At 45.3% G+C, this 24,866-nt stretch overlaps 1 long non-coding RNA gene across 1 annotated transcript; it reads right to left on the bottom strand.

Annotated features, from left to right (window-relative positions):
- Positions 1-12,136: 12,136 nt before the first annotated feature.
- LOC147703067 (uncharacterized) lies at positions 12,137-23,709 on the bottom strand. Its single transcript, XR_015297561.1, has 2 exons — positions 19,732-23,709; positions 12,137-14,536 (listed from the first exon to the last, which is right to left on the bottom strand). It is a non-coding gene; the product is annotated as an uncharacterized LOC147703067 (long non-coding RNA).
- Between the last annotated feature and the right edge of the window lie 1,157 nt (positions 23,710-24,866).

Below are 24,866 nucleotides of genomic sequence, written 5' to 3'. Positions count from 1 at the left end.
ATATGGTTCAAATCTTGACGATCCGACTATTTTTCAAGAACTAGAAATTGAATTGGCCTCTTGGCCAGCCCCATTAATTTTTTGCGGTGATTTTAATATTGATGTAGGAGTGCTCGCTGATAACCGTCTGTCACCAGGATATAAAGGGCGCAAACCAAAGGTTTTTAATGCACTAAGGCAGTTGATGGAAAGCCATGACTTATTTGATATGTGGGATCTGTCAGGTAAAAACATTGATGGGTATACATATTTCTCCCATCCTCACAACAAATATGTCAGAATTGACTATGTGATGTCATCATTAGAGAGTTTGGCTATCATTGACATAACAAAATCCCCTAAAACGATTTCGGACCATAATGCGCTTACTTTTATCTTCGACATGGTCAATTCGGTAAAACCCAAGTCTAATTGGACATTTGATAGGAAACTCCTGGTCAATCAAGGATATATAGATCATATTAAAAACTGGGCTCAAAGCTATTTTGACAGTAACCGGTTCAGTGCGTCAAGAATAGTGGTCTGGGACTGTTTTAAAGCCTCGCTAAGGGGGGAAACTATCTCATTCATAGCGAATAAAAGGAAGAATGAGGAAGAGATCAATGCACAACTTATGAAAGAACTTTCTGATCTCGAGACCTATCATGCCACTCAGATAGGCCAAGGCGACTCAACTTTAGAAACCACTAAGAAAATACTGATTTTAAAGAATGAAATTAATAATTCCCTAATCCAGAAAGCTGCCGAAATCTATCAGGTAAATAAAACCAAGATATACGAATCAGGAGAAAATGTTGGTAAGCAGCTAGCGTTACGAACACGCCAAAAACAATCATATAGTAGTATAAAAATGATTGAATTTGAAGGAAAGGAATATACATCTACGCAAGACATTGTAAAGGTATTCCAAACATATTATCAGAAACTCTACCATAGCGATGTATTATATTCTGATACTGATACCACAACATTTTTGAACAGTTGGCTTCCAGATCAAGACTTAAGTGCTATGATTGATGATAATGCAAAAGCAAACCTAGATAGAGAAATTACGCTAACGGAGGTGGAGATTGCCCTATCCGAACTCTCCAATAATAAAGCGGCAGGCCCTGATAAAATTCCCCTAGAATTATATAAAATATTAGGCAGTCAAATATTACCTTTCTTATTAGATTTGTTTCTCGGAGTACAATATCACTCAATTCCACCTGACTCCTGGAAACAAACGAATATAATAATCTTTCACAAAAAAGGAAAGCCATCTCATCTTCCCTCTTCCTATAGGCCGATATCTTTGATAAATTCTGACTCAAAGCTGTATGCCAAAATTCTAGCAAATCGACTGAGTAGGGTCATTAAACAACTCGTTTCACCGTGGCAACATGGCTTTATTCCCGGAAAAGGCACTACAGACCATACCCGGAGAGCCATCACCCTTTTTGATATCATGGGCACCACGGGGGGTGAGATGGCAATGATTCTTCTCGATGCCGAAAAGGCTTTCGATAGAGTATCATGGCAATTTCTATGGAACATCTTGAAACGAAAGAACTTTGGGAATAACTTTATTAAAGCCATTAAAGCCATATATTCTAATCCCAGGGCAAAAATCTCTATAAGTGGCGCTGAGTCAGAATTTATTGAGGTACAAAGAGGTACAAGGCAGGGTTGTCCATGCTCCCCGATTTTATTTGCCTTGTATATAGATCCCCTTATACAGAAACTCCTTTTATCACCCTTAATACAACCAGTTATTTTTGGCTCATATTCCACCAAAGTCATGGCATACGCAGATGACGTGGCCGTCATAACTACCGACCCTGCCAGTGCAATCCGTGAAATTGAACTAGTCACCCAGGCTTTTGGTGCTCACTCAGGATATTCACTAAACAATGATAAAACTATGGTATTAGCTACTGATAATATTCATTATGAGAGTTCCTTTAAAGTTAAAGAGGCTACATATCTAGGTATATGCCTTACTACCGAGGTCGATAAAATTAATTATTTAAATTATACCCCCCTTATTGACAAAATTAAAAAAGATCTTAAAAGAATAGACAATTTACATCTATCTATAATTGGAAGGGCAAACTACATAAAAATGAATATTTTTCCGCGGGTTCTTTACCTTTTTAGAGCAATTCCGTTGCTTGCGGGATCTAACTTCCTTAAAATCATTAACTCTACTATCTCTAAATTTATATGGAGTTATGGCAAGATAAGAAGAGCACTTTGTTGGTTGTCGTTACCACAGGATAGAGGAGGATTAGCTATTCCTAATTTAGAACTATATTTATGGGCAACATTAGTACAATCTATGGACCCCCTACTAACTGGTAAAAAAATTATGTCTATGCCCCCAGACTCATATATTCCATCGATCTATGAGCTTAGCCTTGGTGATGAATGTAAGGGCTTATTTCTAAGGCAGGTAGATTCTATGTATTACAGAAAAATTAAATTGAAGACAGTTGTAGATGCCTGGGTCGTGTGGAAAGCTATCTCTAAATATCTATCTATTCCCACCTTCTCAAAATATACCCCTCTCTGGCATAGTAAGATTATCTCCCCATCTCTTAATGATACCACCTCACAGAGATGGGAGCGTTTAGGCATCAGCACAGTTGGTGACTTCTTAGGACATAATGCCCCCATCTCTTTTGAATCTTTCCAAGAAAAATACTCCATTCCTACGAATGATTTTCTCAAATATTTTCAAATTTTGCTGAGCATTCGTAACGCTATACCAACAAGAACAACATTAGATAACTTGCCCCTTCTTGAATCTATAGGCAAAAAAACTACAAGAATAGGGGCTCTATATCAAATGCTGATGGATAAAACTCCTGATGATCTAGAACGAACTGAACAATCCTGGGCTGTAAAACTAACAAACCCCAATGTAGATATTGATCTCTCTATTGCTCTCTCCTCAAAATATCTTATAGCTTCTAATTTGAAAGCACAATATTACAGAGTTATTTATAATTTATACTACACACCGGCAAAATTATTTACTTGGGGCCTTCGGGCTGATGATAATTGCCCAAGATGCAAACAACCACAGGCTAACCTTATACACATGTTTTCAGAATGCTCGGAACTTACAAGGTTAAAAACCATGATACTTGAGTTTTGGGTCCAGATATTTGGACATCAGTTTAGAGATTCAGCAACTCTATATATATTTGGTCATGATGATTCTCTGGGTCACAATAGTGAGGAACGAGCGGTTATGTTCCTGGGATATGCTGTTTTCCGTATTATTCTGGCAGCTCGATGGAAAGATCCGGAACCCCCAACTTTTCAAATGTGGCTAAGTCGATTTGTTTCAATATATAAACAGGAAATTGCAATATATGCTTCTAGAGGTAGAAAAGCTAGAATAGTCGGAGCACAGATCTGGGACCCCATTGCTAGATGGTACACCAATGAGAGGGCCTAGTCAGATTCTATCAGTGGTTAACTAATTTGATATGTTTTTTTTTTTTTTTTTTTTACCCTGTTCTTCTCCCTTGCATATAGCTATTCTGTTAGTGATGTTTTATATGCTTTTTACTTTATGTATACCATTTTAAGTTATGCTTTTTTTAGTATCTGTTTATGTTTGTGAACTTGTATTTGGTTTGAATTTGCTTAATAAAAAAAAAAAAAAAAAAAAAAAAAAAAAAAAAAAAAAGATCTTAAATAGATATTACTACCATTGCTGTTTTCTAATTTTAACCATATCTTTCATCAGCCTCTTTCAACATCCCGGTTCACACAGTTTCAAAATCGACACAGTTGTCCCCTTTAAATACAGTATGTATACATATAGTCTCACAAAAATAGTCACCTTCTTAATCATTTTACAAATATTCTTATATTCATGTTGTGCCTCTTTACAAGCTATTAAAATCACAGGATCTATTGCATAAAGATATTTAATAAGGCCCTCATTAGGATGTACGACACCGTTGCAGGAAATGAACTGCCCGACCAAAGGTTGGATGTTACGACACCCTAATTTGGATGCGACCGCACAAAATGAAAGTTAGTAACATCCTTACACTGTGTGGCAGATAGTGCAGGGATATTGAGGAGGAACATGTGCAGAGGGCCAGGGGGGAAGGGGACCCTGCTACGGGCCCTCAAAGTTGCTTCCCGACAGCCAATCCATGTCAGAAAGGCAGACATGGATTGGCTGTCGGAAAATGACATTGTAATCCCGACGGCAGAGCCAAGTCTGTCTATGCCATCATTGAAGTGTGTAATAACTCGAAGGCACAATTCAATTAACCAAGAATAATCTTTATTCACAGTTCCCGCCAGCACGTCATAACACTGGCCAGGTACACATAAAATGGCCGTGTCCCACGCCACCAACTGTCACCACCGCTTACGTGCCAATGGGCAGCACGAGACATATGCCTCAGGCGTCGCACGCGGGGCGCACGAGGCAGATGAGCCCACTACATATCTCCTTTCCCTAAAACAAAGAGAAAAGAAAGAAGGGACAGAAAGAGGAAAAGAAGATAACCGGAAGAGTACTCAAAAGAAGGAAAAAGAACTAACGTCGGTATCTAACCGGAATTCTGATTGCTCTAGTGCTCCTCCTCACCGTAGAGGGTTGAGGAGAGGAATCCTGAACACTGAGATCACTTGGAGGATTAACATGTGAAGCATTTTTTACATCATTAGAACCCTGCAGATCATTTTTAACATTTTTCACTTTTACCACCTTGTTAACATTCCACCTGTTATGTCCGTTAACCCGAACAGCACTTCCACACACTTTGTCAACCACTACAGTTTCACTGAACTTAGATTCACCTTTTTTCACAAAGCCTTGTTTCTTTACTCTTACACAGTCTCCCACAGCAAACTCTCTGCTTTTAACCCGTTTCCTCTCATCAAAGTATTCTTTCTGTTTGGACTGGACTTTTTCACTCATGTTTCTTACTCTTTCATCAATTTCTTGGGGAGTGGAATTAGATTTGAACCATTTGGACATCCATGCGGGTCTAAATTCTGTACATGGTGTTCTGCCTCTCAACAGTTCAAATGGAGATACTCCTGTAGAAGAATGGGGGGTGGTCCTGTAGAACCATAACATAGCTCTTACACTCAGGGGAACAGCTTTGTTGTGTTCTATAGCCCATTTGACACAGTCACCTATTACTCTATTGAGTCTCTCCACCAAGCCATTAGTTTGCGGGTGTTAAAGGGAGCTTCGGTAGTGAGTGATGGCTGATTCTTTAAGAAACTCTTCCACCTCAGTAGACACAAACTGCACCCCATTGTCGGAAATGATGGATAGTGGAAACTCTTCTCTCATGAAAATTTCTTTCATGAAGTCAATAATCTCTTTAGAGTCTACCTTAGACACTAACTTGGCTTCTGGCCACTTGGTATAATAATCCACCATCACTATGGCAAATTTGCATTGATGGGGTAGACTATGGAAGGGCCCTAACACATCAATGCCAAGTTTTTCCCACGGAGCACCAGGAAGAGGTATAGGCGTGAGAGGAGAACAGGCCGTGCAAAGACATTTGTCACTAGAAGAACAAACTGTGCACTCCTGCACCATAGCATCGATGTCTTTGTCCATCTGTGGCCACCAAAAGTACTCTCTTACTCTACGTTTGGTGAGTGTGGCTCCAAGGTGCCCCTCATGGGCTTTGGCTAGAAGAGTGGATCTAATGTTTTTAGGAGGTACAAGTTTATCCAGCTAGAAAACCAGACCATCCTCAATAGAAAGCTCTTCGCACACCTTCACATAGGGTTGTAATGCCACCCTCACATTCCTTTCTCTAGGCCACCCTTGTGTAATATACTTCATCACCTCTTTTAAAACCTCATCACTTTCTAGAGCCTCCCTCCAACCTTCTTGTCCCACTGAACATACATTCATCAATTCAACACTGGCTATGATACAGTCTTCTTTTTCGTCATAACTACAGTTGTCATTGCATTGCATAGCCTGACTTGTGGTGGCAGGCAAGCGTGACAGTGCGTCTGCCCTCACATTTTTTTCCCCCAGCAATGTGAACCACTTCAAAATTGAATTGTAGTAGCTTTGATACTAGGTGCACTATACGGGGTGCAGCATTGCGGCTGTTTGTATTACCTAGAATTGCCACCAAAGGTTTGTGGTCCGTTTGAAGTGTGAACTTACGCCCCCACAGATAATTTTTACATTTCTCAATGCCCCACCAACATGCTAGAAGTTCTTTTTCAATCACAGAGTAATGCGTTTCTGCCTCTCTAAGTACCCTGGATGCAAATCCCACCGTGTGTTCATTAGAGCCAACCACCTGTGTCAAGACGGCCCCTAAACTGTAGCTACTAGCATCCACAGTCAGAGTGCACGGGACATCCTGCACAAAAGGCTTCAAGGCTTTGACCGTACTCAGTTGTTCTTTGATCAATTTAAACACTAGCTTGCACTCTTCATCCCACACAAATTCACTTTTGTCCTGTAACATCCTTGAAATGGGGTGTATATTAGCAGCATAGTCTTGGATAAAGCGGGCATAAAAGTCAGTGAGACCCAATAGAGATTTGACTCCAGCTTTGTCTTTCGGTGCAGATGCATCAACAATGGCTTGAACCAAACTCGGCTTTGGTGTGACTCCTTCGCTTGAGATGGTGTGACCAAGATATTCTACGCTGTCTTTAGAAAACACACACTTGTCCCTTTTTAGTACCACACCATGTTCTTGAAAAATTGACAAAATCTTATTCAGCACAAGGTCATGTTCATGTTAATCCTTAGCAAGTAAAAGGACATCATCTTGGAATATAGCCACGTTTTTGATGTCCTTGAGCAGATTGACCATTACTCTTTGAAAGACAGAAGCTGCCGAAGTCAGGCCAAAAAGCATACAACAGAATTGGAACAACCCTGAAGGGGAGTTGAACGCAGTGAAGTGGCGTGAATCCTTGTCAAGTTCAATTTGGTGATACGCAGAGGCCAAATCCAGTTTTGTGAAAACTTTAGCCCCTGCGACTACCCCCAACATTTCAGATATATTTGGTAATGGGTGCGAATCCACCCAAATCACTTTGTTTAGGCTGCGCAGATCAATGCAGATTCTAAGTTTGTTGTTCTTCTTCCGAGCTACCACTAAAGCCGAAGACCAGTCCGACGACTCAATGGGTTCAATAACCCCATTTTTCTGCATGGACAAGAGTTCTTTTTCCAAATTTTCTCTTATGCTGAAGGGTATACTCCTGATTTTGTGTTTGACAGGCACTGCATCATTCTTTATCTTTATTTTGTGCTTGAACCCTTTGATCTTTCCCAATTCTCCAGAAAATACTTTCGGGTATTTATTAAGCAATTCCTCTACATGTGACTGGTCACAAATAACCAATATTTGTTCTCTCGCTCCCGGGCATAGCATCATACTAAACAAGCCTTGATGGAACCATCCTAATATGTCAAGTCCATGCACGGCCACATATATTTTTCCATATATGTGCCTGTTCTTGAAAACCAAGACGTCCTCAAAATACCCTAGAAGATCTATTTTCCTTCCTTCATAGGATACGGGCTCTCGATCTGGAGGATGCAGGGGTCTATTTCCCCATTTTTCCCTGAATAGTGGCTCAGTGATCATTGTGATCCTAGCTCCAGAGTCAACCAAAAGTCTCAATTTCTTCTCACCTACTTCAATGATCGCATAGGGATCTACACAATCATTAGGGTCACCACTTTTTATGTTTCCGTCATTGACCACCATATTCATGTCTTTTAGTTCACTGAGAGTGTCTTCACTGTCACTTCCACTTGAGTCCTTCACACATGTGATTTGGCTTGTATTTTTTTTATGAGTTTGACATACTTTGTCATAGTGCTCTATTTTCCCACATTTACGGCATGTAGCATTCCTTGCAGGACATGGTCTTCCGCTTTTTGCTTGGAAAGGATATCCACACCTGTAGCAGATGTCTGTTCTTTTGAAAAAATTGTTCTGCTGATAATCTTTTCTCTTCATGTTGTTTTTTATGCGCACAGGTGTAACCACTTCTGCGTTTTTACTTTCTAGTTCTTTTATAGAAGATTGCGAAGTTTCAATGCTCTTAGCTATACGGATGGATTCATCTAGAGATGGATTTTCCAAGGACAGCAGCTTTTGTCTGATGGTTTTGTCAAGGCATTTACTTATGAATTGGTCACGTACCAATTGTTCACTGAAATTTTCAAATTCGCATTCTGTCACCATCTTCCTCAAAGCAGTAATGTACGTGTCAACATCTTCCTCTATCTTTTGCGCTCTTTTGAAGAATTTGTGTCTTAATACAACAACACTGGTTTGCTTGTCATATCTTATTTTTAACTTTTTCACAGTGTTTTGGTATTCATCCGTTTCTTCACTAACTTCATCTACTACATCAGGTAGATGTTTGAGTGTTTCTCTTCCTTCAAACCCAAACGAGTGAAGTAGTATGAACCTTTTTCTTTCTGTTCTGAACCTGTGCGCTCCAATTGCCCCCAAATAATTTTCGAATGCACCAAACCATTTTCTCCATGGTACTGGTGGTTCCCCTGGTGTATCTAAGAAAGGAGGCGGAGGATGGATTGACTGCATCATTTACTCACAGGTATAATTAATTTTATATATATGAAACTGAATTTTATTTAATTCCCCACAGAGCATTTTTATTTTTCCTCAACTTCCTATCTGTACATAGGTTTATTCGCAAATCACCAATGGTTTTCACAAAAAACAGGGAGTGAAGCCTTCATAGTTCCCTAGTACTTTTCTTCACAAAACATGGCTTGAAAGGTTTATACTCTTCCCCACGTCACTTCAGTTGTAATCTCCAAAGTGTTATTGTAAATTTTTTTTATAAGTTCTGACGTGCTTTATCTCTTTCTCCCAATGTTTAATTGGTTTGTGCCCTAGCGATATCGTTCATGAGCGAGTCCTTCACCTAGAGTCTTTGGTTATGGAAATGCACATTGGCACACATGAACATCGCAGAATTTGTTCCTTCTCCTTTAAGAAACGAGAGATGTTCTTTGTTAGCTTGATCGGGGAAGTTTTTATGAGGTAGGCGGGGTCTATTCACGCTAGTCTTTTGTTTTCCCCAAGTGCGTCCCAAATCTCCTCACCTCAGCTTCTCTCCTCGTAGCAGCAATGTGGAGCACAGACCTGACGTTATTCCTCTGCAGTGCCTCCCTTCAGCACACACTTCCTCACGATACGAATCAGGACACTTCACTGCTCGCTCGCCTGATCGACTCTACTTCCTGTCCTCTGCTTCGCTCAGATCCGAAGCCAGCCCAGTCCACGCATCGTCTTCGAGGTAATCTTTCCTTGCTATAGTATTTTCATGTCGCTGGTTCTTTGTGGGAACTGTAGTGCCTCGCCGCCAAAATCGAGTGTAATAACTCGAAGGCACAATTCAATTAACTAAGAATAATCTTTATTCACAGTTCCCGCCAGCACGTCATAACACTGGCCAGGTACACATAAAATGGCCGTGTCCCACGCCACCAACTGTCACCACTGCTTACGTGCCAACGGGCAGCACGAGACATATGCCTCAGGCGTCGCGCAGGGCGCGCGAGGCAGACTAGCCCACTACAAAGTGATTACTATTCTGCTCCTGTTCCAACGGGCTCACAGAGCCCATCGGAATAGGAGCGGAATTCCCTTGCAGTTTTCCTTTCGACTCCGTAATCAAAATAGGTGGTCGGAGGGAAAACTCAGGATCAGTCAGAGAACTTTCAACTGCTGGTCAGAGGCTCTCCGCCCGACATCCAAGTCGGGCCCTTAGTGTTTTCATTAGCCATTGTCTAGTTAGCTTGCACTCTTTATCAGTCTGTGCATATTGTTTACTTTCCACTTGGTGGATGTTAAAACATGATATTTCAACAAACGCTAGAGCATTAAAGGATTCATACTCTTTAACAATATCAGGTTCTATATTGTATATACCGCCATCTATGCCACTCCTGCCACTCTATCTAGACCTGGGCTGCCTGTCAGCGAATTGAGGACGTGGCGCGGTATAGACCAGTGGCATACTGGAGGAGGCTCTGGGTAACACCGGAACTCTCACAGTACGCCCTGGCCCTTCTCAGAGTCCGGGATATGAATTCTGCAAGTAGAATTCCATGGTTTAGAGAGGTTAAGGCTGTTTATATCACCATGGGTCTGGGCACATTGTGGGAGAACCCTGTAGACAACCTCTTTTCACCTCGAAAGGTTCTAAAGGAGCTTTATTGGTCAATGGTGACTATGCGAGACTTCCAAACACGCAATGGTTCATCATTGACACAAGATTTCCTAGAGCTCAAGCATGAACCAGTTTATGAAGGTTACTGGGACATTATTACAATCCCCGAGGATAGGAAACGGTTTCACCAGTACAGGGTGGGTACCCTACCCGTTAATTCTTTCACTGTTAAATGGCAGGTCGGAAATAGTGTATTATGCCCATTTTGTAACACCCAACCGGAGAGCATAGCCCACATCTTTTTTATTTGCCCAGAGTACAAACATCCGCGTAATCAGTGGTTAAAGCCTATATGTTTGCAGAAGGGCATTACAAACGGGACAGAGGCATTAAGGATTTTTAAAACGGACTGTTCCGAAAGTATTATAATTGCTGTTTCAAAATTTTTTAATTGGATGTGGGCCATACGAAGCAGAAAGCTATGTTTAACTAAATAGACTACACTTATTCTAACTGCGATGCGAATGGTTTAATTGACCTCACACTGTTTTTTAACTTAAATTATTGACTAGGTTTTAAACTTTGTATACTGCTTTTTTTAATGTAATGATGTTGATTGACTATGATGGAATGATCAGAAGACATGCTCCTTTGGTAAGAATAATGTATTTTTGATATCATAATGCTACATAGATCGTTCCTGGTTTTTTAATAAGTGTATTTAATTTTTTAAATTGTCCAGTCTTTTATGACATGTGTCAAAATAAAGACTTATTTGACTTTGACTTTACTGGCTTTTATCAGCAATTCAACAATAGTCCAACTGAATAGAATTTCCGTCTCATTTAACTCATTTTCTTGATGATATTTTATCCACAGCTTCTCTTCCGATCAAGCTGCTACTGATGTTTTTTACGGACGTTATAGCATTAGTATAAGAAAATGATTACATACTCATGCAGGTTTACTATACTCTACATCTGTGTATGTTGGCTATTTCTCCGAGATACATAGATGTGGTGTTTAGACCGATATGTTTATACTTACCTCTAAATACTTGCCTTCAAAAAATTCTTGCTGTCAATATTTTTGCCACAATACTTTGCCAAGTCAGCATTCTTGTCTTTGATATTCTAGCACAGCGGTTCTTAACCTGTAGTCCGCGGACTCAAATGACTCCTAATCTTTACTTTCTGTCAATAATCATAAGTATTTAGAGCTAACTAATTGTATAAAGGTGGTTCCTTCTACCAGGATAATAGTCTAACTAAGTAACAATAATACTTTCTTGAGGTCTGCTGTATTGCCTGCCTCATCAATGTAATTGACATGTGTATTAATAAAATCAATATAGATATGTTTGAGAAATGTTTAGCATCTTAAACATGTTTTAGCCAGAAGCCTATTGCTAGTTCAGGACGGAGAATGTATAAATACACACAGTGACTGAGACAGTGCTCAGAACTATCAGCTTTGAGTTGCTAATGATTATCTACATGATCATAGGTATCTGCACATTTAGAGAGCCCGTGTCCTAACTGCTCGGCGAGTCACACATCTATACACGGGTAGACTGCTCTAAAGACCCTTCCAGACTGTACATTCTCCCATCTGCTGCTTTATATGGTCAGGCACCTACAGACTCCAAGCACCTACACTTCTTGTATTGGAAAGGGGGCAGGCCTGAACATTTCATAAGGGAAAATTATTTTTGTTTTTATTTTTCCCTCGTAGTCTGTCGAACCCCCACCACCCGGCCCACCACTCATTCCTGCACGGGCCGCTTCTGTCAATCACACGTCAGGGACAGAGACAAATGACACAGTACGCGTTTTGCAAATACCATTGCTATTCGGAATGGAAATTGTGTGAGTGGCGTAGGATGGCCAAGCCCAAAATTAAATAATGTAAGACACACAAAAAGCTATTTGAAATAAATGCACTCTGAGGGTCAGTGTTAGTTCTTCACAGTTCATATTTTTAATCAAAATATTAATAGCAACCTTTATATATTCAACAAATAGACTAAACAAAATCATTGCAAAAATAACAGCTGTTTAAAAAAAAACAGTGGATGGGCATGGCAATGGTGCGAAGAGCATGGTGATGTGAGCAGAGCCGTCTTCTAGGAACTCGTTATGAGTTGGTTGGAGTGGTATTTAGGGGGTATTGTCCCGGCTAATTCTGAAAGGACTGGTGTTCACAGATCCTGATTTTAACAGATATGGGAATACTGCAGTTGGTTCCCTGCATCCCAGTGTACGAATATTTTCCACTTTCTAAAATCAGATAGAATTTTTGACTCTAAAAGCCCTTGTAATCGGGAATCTACCTGCAGTAATGGACCCAATGTTCCAGGGTTCTCATGTAAACCATTGCACACGGCCTACTCCCAAACAATGATACACATAGACCTTTTTTGAAGTTTGGAAATCTTTGGCCGCAGTTTATTTAAAACATTGATTACAGCAGGTGCCCGTAGCGTAATTCGTTGCCCGGCATCCCGATGAATGTACAGCAGCCTCCCTTTAAGCCCCCAACATCACCTCAGAGATAATTTTCAAACACAAACTCGGCCTTCCATTGTTCGCGCCTCTCAACTCCTGTTTGGTGCTTCTTGCACCCCCGCCTCCCCCTCTCTTCCAAGGGGAGCGGGGGTGTCATTTCCCGGTGGCACCTTTTTTACTCCCTTTCTTCCTTCGGAGGCGCCCTTTTCTCCCGGTCCTTGATGAGGTTTCTGCTCCGGCCACTCTTGCCCCCTGTCGGTGCAGGCCTTCGCCCCTATTCACCATTCAATATCTCTTAAGGGCAATGCCCGAAGGGTGGAGACACAGGTTCTGATTTAGAGTTTGGTGGATGGGTTACTGACGGATATCTTGTTGTCGTGCTACATGTGCCACGGGATATAATGCACTTGTAATATGGTGGACGGGACAGCCATCATGTTTGTAATGCAGTAACCCATCGGGCAAACTTCAAATCAGACCCACAGACAGGAATAATTAACTCATACCCGGATATCCTCCACCCCAGACACCCACCCTAAAATCTAGTCGACAACTGGTCATTCCTAGCGGTGAGCATAGAGAAAGGAGCTCTGATGGCGCAGTGGAGAGAGTTCAGGGAGCCCTGTCTGTGCTGTCGAGGGGTCGGGGAGGGTATATAGAGAGCACAGGTAGTTGTGAGCAGGAGGCTGTAGAGCTGTAACAGTGGTGCGGAGAGATGCAGAGAGCTCTCCTGGTGTGGGGTGGAGAACTCCGACAGTGGTCTGTGGAGGTTGCCCAGGGCTTCAACAGTGTTGCGAAGAGAGAGTGGAGGGCCTGACAGGGAAGCGGAGGCACGTAGAGTGGAGGTTTTCAAGCAGTAGCAATAACCAGAAGAGAGAGAACATAAGCAAGGAGGCATAGGCTTAGGGTGGGAAAGAGCCCTCGAATTCACAGAGGACCCCTGGGCCCGTCGCCCCAGTCACACACCGTTCGACCTCACCCATTACTAAAGTACACAACAGGCCCTGCTTCTCATCTCGGGAGACAGCTTTCTATAAAGTGCATACATCCCCTGAGCTTCGAAAAACTTATATACTTGAGAAATAAGAAAGGAAACAGCTCCCCCGTGCTGACGTGAGGACATGGCTCCTCTCAGAGGGCCCGAGTGAGCTGCTCGAGCCCGGGTCAGTGGCTGCGATGCGCGCGCCCTGCCCGGCCTCAGCCTCGTGGGCAGCAGGCTGTTCTAAGCAGGGAAGAGGCCAAGGCTCCAGACAGTCCGGTTTTACTCTCACTGCCAGAATCTGGAGAATGTCCTGCTGGTGCTGTGATCCAGGAAAAACTTCGCTGGGCCCTGACACAATATTGTTCCAAAGATGGAAGAATAGTTCATTTCCAGCCCTAAATATGGCAGCACGAGCAGTGCTTGGAGTCGCTCTCACTAACATGTTTCTGCACAAACAGCCGTAGCATAGCTTTGCGCATCGAAGCCTGGCCGCCCGGGGGTCCTGCAAAACCACATCTACCTAGAGCAGGGAGCTGGATCTCCAGGGGGGCTCTGCTGGTGCCATGGCACTGGCAAAGGGCCACAGATGGAGCTAGAATGAGGAAAAACTGGAAGATATCCAGTCAGTTCAGCACTTCAGAAAAGCTGGTAGGCCTGGGGCAGAGTCACTTCTATGTCAAGCAGACTAAGAATGGCATTCACCCATCCCTACTGACCTTTCCCGAGACCCAGAGCTGTAGGGACAAAACACGCACCCTCGGACACAGACATGATGCACACACTCACGTCCCCTCCCTTCATCTCCCTCTCTTATCTGTATCTCTTTAAATGAGGGCCGGCGATAGGGAGACCACTTCCTTCCAGGTCACTACGGACATTACCTCCTCGTCCTGGTCTCCCCGTCCCATTCCTGATACATGAGCAGCTAGTCTGCTCTACAGAACCCCTACCTAGCTGAGCTGTTGGCACTTCCCCCTAGGATGACATCACCATCACGTGACTACAAAAGGGGGAAGTGCCGGAAGAAACATCCTGTTTTTTCTATTCTGCAGTCTACGACCGCGTTCCTGGCTGTGCTGTTTGGAGGCTTCCTGTGTCCTGGTAAGTCTCCTGGCTGTTTTCCTTTGTTTTTGCGGCGACCTGCTCTAGCGGCCGCCTGTGCTTGTTGCGCTGCCTTTTCCCCGCGCTGGCTCCGTTTTGGGGGCTTGTTTCTTTCACGCGGCTCGCGTTAGCAGCCGGCTCTGTTTGGGGGCACTACTTTACACGCGGCTCGCGTTAGCGGCCGTTTTTAGTGTTTGTGCTTCGTGATGCTCACCTGTCTTGGGTTGGTCTGCTCCAGCGGCGTTCCTGGGCTTTCTCCGGTCCTTTTTCGCCCTGCTATAGCGGGCAGGGGCTGTTCTGTGGAGTTTGGTGTCCTGCATCCTCTTAAGGGGCGATTTTGGCGGCTGGCTGGGCTTTTTATGCCGGCCTGGTTTTTTTCTCCTCCCACAGGTGTTCGGGTCCTCGGCTATATCTGGGGTCCTAGTTGGGATGTTTTTTGTCCTTGTTGGTGCCTGTTTGGAGTGTTGTTTGGACTTTTTGGCTTCCGCTATGGATTCGGATGCTTCTTCTTCTGCGGCTCCTCTTGATGCTCTGCGCCTCATTATTAATGAGGCTGTGGCTGCTGCTTTCCTGGCTAGGGACGCAGCTGGGCCTCCTCCCAAGGTGCCTCGTGTGTCTTTAGATCCACAAGTTGCTCCTGAGGATGACGTTGATCCTGGTGAGGATGAGGGTGTCCGTGGTCGTTTTGTTCAGGGTGCTGAGCTCGCTGACCTGTTTGCCCATGTGAGGTCCAACTTGGGTTTTTCTCCTCCTGCGGATGCTGTTGTTGAGGATGACTTTTTTACACAGTATGTCCAGCCTGCTCCGGATACTTTGCCTTTGCATGGTGCAGTGCGCAATGTGCTGTCTCACGAATGGAAGGAGGTGGATAAGTCTTCTTTTCCTCGTTTCCTGTCCAGACGTTACCCTCTTGAGGGTTTTGCTGATGAGTTCCCTCAGTCTGTGAAAGTGGACAATTTGATGGCTGGCCTTTCCTCTCAGGGTTTGGTTGTTTCTGAGGACGCCCTTCCTGCGGACGCTGTGGATAAGCGTGTTGAAGGGGCTGTGAAGCGTTCCTATGCTGCTTCTAATTTCTCTGTCAGGGCGACTGCGTATTCCAACTATATGGTTCAGTCGCTCCTTAAGGACTTCCAGTCTCTGTCTGTTCTGCTGAACGACGGCGAGGATGCCACTCCTCTTCTGTCTTTGATGGAGATGCAGGTGCGTTACCTGTCGGACATTTCCTTCGACAATTTGGGGGCGGCGGCCGCCGCTTCTGGTGCTTCCATTGCTGCCCGGCGTCATATTTGGATGCATTCCTGGAAGGCGGACTCTTCGCAGAAGTCGGTCCTACTTAAGTTGCCTTTTGAAGGTTCTAAGGTGTTCGGTCCTCAGCTGGAGGGCATGGTCAAGCAGTCCGCGGAGAACCGCAAGCTGGTGGCTCCGGTCCGTCCTCCTGCTCGGGGGCGCGGATTTGGTTATCGTCGCGCTTTTGGGCCTCCTGCTCGTGGCGCTTCTCAGCCCTTTCGAGGCAGGGGTCGTGGCCGGGGGGGCCCCTGGAAGTGCCAAGCCCCGGGCCGCTGCCAGTGTTGCCACTACCGCTTCCTCCTCTTCACAATGACTGTCTGCCTTTGCCCGTTGGTGGTCGACTCCAGTGCTTCCGCGCCCAGTGGTTGTCGGTTCCGGATGCCTGGGCGGTTCGGACTGTTTCGGAGGGTTGCCGGATAGAGTTTTCCTCTCCTCCTCCTCCGGGGTTTGTTCGGACTCCGCTGCCCCGTCTTCCTTTGCGAAGAGTAGCTTTGTTGTCGGGTGTTCAACTCCTGTTGAAGAAAAGGGCTATTGTGGAGGTTCCACCTCTGGAAAGGGGCGAAGGTTGCTACTCAATCCTGTTTCTGGTTTCCAAGAAGGACACTTCGGATCTTCGTCCTGTTCTGGATCTGAAGCGTGTCAACCGCTTCGTCGTCCATCGCCCTTTCAAGATGGTGTCCCTCCAGTCCATCCTACCTCTGGTCCTTCCGGGTGGCTTCCTGGCATCCCTGGATTTGATGGATGCATACCTGCATGTTCCAATCCATCCTGCCGACCAGCGTTTTCTGCGCTTTGCTGTGGAGACCCATCACTACCAGTTCCAGGTGCTGCCTTTCGGCCTGTCCTCTGCGCCCAGGGTGTTCACCAAGCTCCTGGCCCCTCTGGTGGGTATTCTTCATTCCAGGGGGCTGCTGGTGTTTCCATATCTGGATGACTGGTTGATTGTCTCTCCCTCTTTTTCGCAGGCTCTGTCGGATGTGGCCCAGGTGTGTCATCTGCTGGGTTCCTTTGGGTTCCTTATCAACCACCGGAAGTCCTCCCTGGTGCCCTCTCAGTCCCTGAAGTTCCTAGGGGCTTTCTTCCGGATGGACCTGGGCATGGTGTTCCTCTCCCAGGAGCGCCAGTTGACTTTGTTTCGCCACCTTTCTTGGCTTCTTTCCCAGTCGCAGGTATCTGCCCGTCTCTGGTTGCGGAGTCAGGGGGAGATGGCGTCCACTCTCCATCTCCTTCCTTGGGCCAGGCTTCATCTGTACCCCCTGTTACATCATGTCCTGTCTCACTGGGATCCCGCCTCCTTGGACTACGAGACTCTGATCCCTGTCACTCCGGGGATTCGGGCGGATCTACAGTGGTGGTTGTCTCCTCTCTCCCTTTCCGGGGGGTTCGATCTCCTTCCCCCTCAGTCTGTGGTCGTGTTGTCCACGGATGCGAGTGCGTTGGGATGGGGGGCTGTTCTGGGTTCTTCCAAGGGTCAGGGTCGGTGGTCCCGATTCGAGTCCCTGCAGTCCTCGAACTGGAAGGAGTTGCGAGCGGTCTGGCTTGCTCTCCTTTGGTTCGCTCCTCTCCTTCGGGGTCGGGCGGTCTCGGTGCAGACAGACAATCAGGTGGTTCGCTCCTATGTGAATCACCTGGGGGGCATGTGTCATTCTCTCTTTCTCCTGTCCCGGGAGATCGGCCTTTGGGCCGAGTCGAATCTGTTGTATCTGACGGCGGTCTATCTTCCGGGGAAGGAGAATGGGCCTGCGGATACTTTGAGCAGGGTGTTCCCCTCCTCGGTGTCCCTCTGTCTGTCCCCGGATCTGTTCGGGCAGATTGTCCTTCGGTTCCACCTTCCTTGGATGGATCTTTTTGCCTCGGAGGATTCCGCCCTTCTTCCTCTGTTTTGCAGCATCATTCCGTCTCCAATGGCTTGGGCGACCGATGCTTTCTCGATTCCTTGGTCGGGGGGTCTGCTGTTTGCCTTCCCTCCCTTTGCCTTGATTCCGAGGGTCCTCCGGAAGATTCGTTTGGATCGGGCGGAGGTTCTCCTGGTGGTTCCGGAGTGGTCTCGGCAGTCTTGGTTTCCCCTGCTGCTGACTTTTGCCGTTTGCCCTCATTGGAGGTTTCCCCTGTCTCCCTCCCCCCTGCGGGCTCCTCTTCTCAGTCTTGCCTCCCTGCGTCGCCTCCGGCTGGGGGTTTGGCACTTGAGAGGTTGAGTTTGCTGGGTCTGGGTTGCTCAATGGAGGTTGCCCAGTGTCTTCAGCTTTCCCGGCGTCCGTCCACCTTGAAGTCTTATGCCCGTCACTGGAAGAATTTTTCCACCTGGTGTCATGGGAGGGATCTCTCTCCTGTGTCCTGTGAGGCGGTGCGGGTGTTAGACTTTTTACGGGATGGTTTTGTCTTGGGACTGGCTGTTTCTTCCCTGCGGGCGCAGTGGGCTGCCGTTCTTGCCTTTCGGGGTTCCTCTGTTTCGTCTGTGTCCCCGTTGGTGGCTCGCCTTCTGAGGAGTTTCTTGCTCCAACGTCCTGTCTCCCGTTCCCCTGTGCCTCCTTGGGATCTGCCCTTGGTTCTGCGGGCTTTGACGGGTCCCCCGTTTGAGCCTTTGGACTCCGTGGCCCTGAAGTTCCTTTCTGCCAAAGTTGTCTTCCTGGTGGCCATTACCTCTGGGCGTAGGGTTGGTGAGATTGGTGCGCTGATGGCTTCCCCCCCCCTTCTTGCGCTTCTGCGCTGACAAGGTCGTTCTCAGACCAAGTCAGTTTTTTCTCCCTAAAGTGATTTCCACTTTTCACTGTCAGGAGGATATTGTTCTCCCTGTATTTTTTCCTGCTCCTGCCTCTCCTGAGGAGGTGCTCCTCCATTCTTTGGATGTGTTGAGGGCTCTCCACATCTACTTGGAGCGTACAGCTGGTTTCCGTAAGGTTGACTCCCTATTCGTCACCTACGGCCTGTCTGGTCTGGGGCTTCGTCCTTCTTTGTCCTCCTTGTCTCGTTGGGTCAAGGGCGCAGTGGTTTCTGCTTATGATTCAGTCCAATGTCCCCTGCCTTCTACTGTTCAGGGTCGGTCGACTCGGAGCGTTTCGTCCTCCTGGGCCATGTTCAGGGGTGCCTCTTTGCGAGACATTTGCAATGCTGCTACGTGGGCTTCTCCCCACACTTTTGTTGCCCATTATCGTCTGGAGTTGGGGATGGCGGCCTCCGCTGCCTTTGGGACTAGTGTCCTGTCTGCAGTGCTTGATTTATGATTTGTACTGTTTGATTTGATTAAAATGGACCTGTTTTTCTGGCATACTTCTGGTCTGTTTTCTTCTTACAATCACCATGTGCTTGGGTATGGGCTCATGTATCAGGAATGGTACGGGGAGACCAGGACGAGGAGGTAATGCCCGGTTACTCACCGGTAATACCCATTACTCCGAGTCCTGGTCTCCCCGTCCCATTCCTGAGCCCTTCCCTCCCTCCCTGTTTTGGGTTTTCTGTGGGTGATTGTATGTGTTTCGTTCTGTTGTCTTTGGTATTTTCAGGATGTTTCTTCCGGCACTTCCCCCTTTTGTAGTCACGTGATGGTGATGTCATCCTAGGGGGAAGTGCCAACAGCTCAGCTAGGTAGGGGTTCTGTAGAGCAGACTAGCTGCTCATATATCAGGAATGGGACGGGGAGACCAGGACTCGGAGTAATGGGTATTACCGGTGAGTAACCGGGCATTGTTTCCAGTCCTGAACGTGTGATCACGAAATACATCATGATGTAGTAGTCTTGCCCCCTTCCATTGAACTAATTAGACTAAGAAACCTGAACACGATCATTTGTAGGCGAAAAGGTGAGGGCAGCAGCTTGCGTAATGACCTGCAGTGAGGTGGCCAGCTTACTGGCTATCAAGTCATGTCTGTGTGGCTCACGGTTTGTACTGTGTGGATCTTGGAGTGGTCCTTCCTCACGCGCGTGCGACGTGGCACCCATACAAATGAGGGAACACAGTAGAGCCTTTGCTCACGCCATTAGTGCTGTGGATGCAAGACCAAGAGGATCTGGGGAGGTGCACTGATTCTGCATTGCATAAGAAGTGGAGTACTGATGTGCCTTTTAGGAATAGGCATGGGAGTCCCAGGGGCCCCTCAGATATCCCCTTGCAGACAGGTGCAGTCCCTGCCTCTTCTTGTGAGCAGGCCTATCACTCTGCAATGAAAGCCAGCAAAGCAGTTCCAAACCAATAATCCACTTTTCAGTGCTGTTCGGTCCGCAGTGAAGGTGCGAGTTCTCGCCTCCACTAGGGAAAGCCATTTTAAAAAAAAACCTAGCAGCATGATTCTCGTCTGTGCAGGGTGCGCCCTGATGACAGTGCATGTGATGCAGATTGGGAAGGTCGACAAATAAATGTAATGCTGCCAACCATGTTTTCTTTAGTCAGACTAGTCATGTCCCCACACTGTTTTGAATGTGTACACATTCTCCTACATGTGCATGCCAACACACTTATCACACACACACACATATCTCACACAGACACACACATATCTCACACACATATCTCTCACAGACACACCCACCCACACACACCCACCTACACACACACACTGCACGCTCGTGTAGTTCGTGCAAGATGCACGCGAGGAGGAGGGTAGGGGGATGCCGCAATAAGGTAAGCTAGTTTTTTTTCTTTTTTAAATTCTGTTGTCCTAGTATTTTAAATTATGCGGGGTGGAGGCGGGACTGGCTAACTCCGCTCCTCTGCAGAGTCAGCGGTTTTTATCCCTACTCCGCGTTCTCAGCGGAGCGCAGAGCAGGGAAATCTCTGCAGACTCTGCTGGTGGAGCAAAGTTCTCCGCCCACGCCTACCCCTGAGTGCGGGCACATGATTTGCACTCAAGCATAGAGGGGAAGGCAGCAAATGATGCTGCAGCAGGTCTGTTATTTCAGCTGGAGCTTCAGGTCTGTTTACAGATATATATCAATACAGAGATGTTTTTATCTTGAGGAAATATGACGCCTTTCACCTCTGGTGGTGGAACAGTTTTTAGAGTGGGGGTCCTTGCCAACGACATCACCTGACTGAAGTGCTTTGATAGTACTTTCCATGCCAGTGATATATATTTTGTGATATTTGCGCTTACTTTGCAAATCAAGCACAAGCCCTTATTTATACATATGTGGGAAAGAAAACCTTTGGAATGCAGTGGCCTTCTCCATTCATCTCACCCCGTTAAGAGTGTGACTAGTTAAAATTCTAGATACTTTAAACATGCTGGAAAGGAACAGTGAACGCGGTTCTAAATGTTAAGTTGACAGCACTATGTCACAGAAAGTTGCCGGTCTGGAGACAGTGTGTACTTGAATGCACAGTCAATATAATAATGGCCTCTTTAATGTTAATTCTCTATGTGCACTCCATCAAGGGTATATGGGGGTCCTGCACCAATCTAACCGCCCGCAAGCTTTCCATTCGCTGACCTATCGCTACACAGGAACTGTATGACAGTTATTTTCACTTGGCCCTTACAAAGTGGTATGATCATATTTAGTATCCAGCTCAGATTCCTTACACATTATGAAACTGACAATCTTGGATACCTGTCAGCTTCCAAGCCTCTCACTCGCCCTGATTGTGATGAAACTCTGCTGTAAGTGGTGAGTGCATAGTCACTCACAGACCATTAATGCCCCATTATCACACATTCCAACCACACACACAGCCATCATCCATACAAGGCACAGGAAGGCGCCTGGACAAATACATAGTTCTGTTGTAAATCCTATGCACACTAAAAGGCTTTGTGGCACCAATGTTATGCATATCACTGCCGCAGCAGTAATACCACGCCCACACAGTCACACAAACAAAAAGACATAGGTACAAATCACACCATAACATCAATAAAATGTACAGTGGCACAACACACTGCTTACTCAACTTACACCCCAAGTCTCACGCCCAAAGTCCCAACATACAATTGCTGGACATGTTAGGTAGCAGATCTGCAAATGAAGTCACTCCCTGCAGGTGTTCAATGCCGAGGGTCAGAAAGAAAGAGGCAGGGAGAGCAGCATATTTTAATTGCGACCCTAAGAAGGAAGATGCTGACCTCATTTCCTGGAGAAGGTATGTCTGTTAGTATCTGGGAAGGCATGACCAAGGCCCCCATCTTGAGCCACTCATTAAATCAAGGACCATGTGAAGCGGACTATAGAACAATAATTACCCTGTGGTATTTTCTCCTTCCAGGTTCTTTCCATCATTGAACAAGCACTGAGGGAACACTCTGAATCTCTCAATGTAGTCAGGATCTGTGACCCCAGTGACCCTTGTATTTATTCAGGATAGAGAATTTTGCAATAATTGTTAGACGGAAGAAGGACAGTACTCTCATCACTGTGGTTACCTCTTGGTGGCAATTAGTTGTTGCAGTGCCCAAAATAGTTTTTACGCAATTCAGTTCTCCAGATGCATTCTCTGGAATTATTATGTCACTCTGTACTATTAGAATATCCGGAAGGCTATGCTTATATACCAGGTATGAGTAAACTGGATTACTGTTGGCTGGATTAGGGTTTCCAGCCACTTCAGGCTGTTCATCCCACTGGTCCATGACATCAGACATTATAATCGCCAGATTATAATGGTGGGTCAGGCTTTAGCAGCATGGCTGCATCTTTTTCCTTCCAGAGAGCATCTTTCTCCTCAATGAGACCTCACCAAAAGGGTCTGCCAAAAAAGGCTTAAGGGCATGATTTTCAACACTGGTAGAATCCCTTTGTAGCAGAAGAAGCAAGGCAAGGAGAGAGGAGGAATGCAATGGGAATGAACAAGAGATTTGCAAAGCAGGAACAAGGTACCAAAGAGATCTCAATGCTGCCACTGCTCATGTAAACATAGGCTAACCAAGCATATCACTTGCTGTCCGAAATGTCAAATATTCTCCAAGTAGACAAATATCTGTGTGTGGGAATTTGCAAAAAATGGACTTTAGGAGTGAGAAAACCTTGCCTAACAATTCAATGTGCTGGAACAGCGGGACCTGGAAGATCTCCTTGCTGTAGGTTTCTATCAGGTTTGTGACAGGAGCACAATACGTACTAGGGTCCCTCCATAGGAGGTGTGAAGATTAGAGCAGAATGGACTTAAATATCTCTCAGTGAATGTTAATCAAGGGGGAGTGATGTGCTCATGCTTATTAATCATAAGAAACAGAAATGCAGCAGCGTTTTTGAACGCACTGGACCAATTCCAACAGTGCCGAAAAGAGTGCACTCCTGTAGTACAATAAGAAGCTTCGGCTGCATTCACTGAAATCATTCTCTAGGTGAATGTAAACAATAGACCACGCTTCACAGACACGTGTGCTAACAACCGAGGTTAGAAGGATCGAGGGCAGGGGCTTCGCTATAACATATACTATGCCCACATAAAAAGCTGGTTTTGGGGTAGTGCTCCTTTGAGTAGGAGCAGAGCACACACATTCCAAGTTGGTAATTGACTTTAACCTTCACTAACTCAGTTTTGATTGATTCAGTTTACGAGGATTTATGTGGATCAAGACATCGACTGAGGTTTGGTTTAAAGGGCTTTCAATGTCATTCAATTGGCATATAATGTGAATGTCACAAAGCGTGTGTAAAGAGAATCCATGCACTTGAGTGACAGAAATGAGCAAATACTCGTAAAGAATGACATGCAATACGAAAAAGACAAAGAAGAGCCCAATTTTAGGCCATAAAATAACCTTTGCCAATCAAAATGACCTGTGGAATTTTCACAAATTGACTTCTATTTATAAGAAACTGTGACAGTCCCTGTCCTTGAAGAATAGTGCCTGTGATGCAGATCTGAGACTGAAAGCAACCGAGGATCAACGATGCCAAACGCCGGTGACAGAACTAATAAAATCAGTACCTTGAAAATAAAGTGCTGAAACAGCCGTATTTCGGTTTCTGCAGTCCACAAACCAAGGCCATAACAACCACAGCTGAAATCTCTGTACGTAGCTTTCAACCGTAGACGTCACTACCTTTTTTTCACAGTGTTGACTGTCATGGGCAGAAGCATGTACTCACTTCAATGGAAAAACACCAGTGGCCCTCCAGCCCCACACTTGCAGATCAGCATTAATCTGGCATCAAATTTGTTTGAAGGCGACATTGCAACTTGAAAGTATGTCTTGAATCCTCTTAACTCTTCAGCCACTGTTGGACAAAATAATTGGTCTGGAGGTACTACTGAGGGAGAAGTAATTGTTGAGTGTGTAATAAATGCATTTTGACACCAGTCAGAGGATTGTAGAATCTCTACTTACATTGGTTTTCTTCTTCCCAAGTTAAAGATTTGTGGGTGAAGGTTGGGATTGTCCTATCTTTTTCTGCATTGCAAAATGCCAGAAAAAGAAGTTTAAAGCAGTAGCCTATGGCATTTTCGTAATCGTAGGTGGATACTTCTGCGCAACCTCAGAGACAAGCTCAACAGCTTCCCACAGGAAATTATGCAAGAGGACAAAAACGAACCCAACTTGAGTTTCAGCACTCCTCAGGGCAGCATTGGTGAGCTCAGGCTAAGATCTTCCCTCCTCATCTTGCATTTAGATGGAAGCCATTTTTCTTCTTTCGGAATGGAAGAAGAGTGAGTTCTTGGCTTAGTATAGAATGGTTGAGCTCTTTAATTTTCATTTTAAGTTTCTCGAAAACCATCAGGGGGTATTGGATATCATGCCAGTTGTGCCCAAGGACAACAATATTTTTCCCTTTTCCTAATTCAAAGGCCTTTGCAGAAGAAATGTTAACACATTCTTCAATCTATTTTAACTCCAGCAAAGCTCTCTGATAATCTAGAGTTCATTTATACCTT

The sequence above is a fragment of the Lissotriton vulgaris genome, chromosome 7 (assembly GCF_964263255.1).
Source record: "Lissotriton vulgaris chromosome 7, aLisVul1.2, whole genome shotgun sequence".
In the NCBI taxonomy this organism is placed as follows: Eukaryota; Metazoa; Chordata; class Amphibia; order Caudata; family Salamandridae; genus Lissotriton; species Lissotriton vulgaris.
Note: the sequence above shows the minus strand (reverse complement) of the source record. Positions and strands in the feature narration are given on the sequence as shown.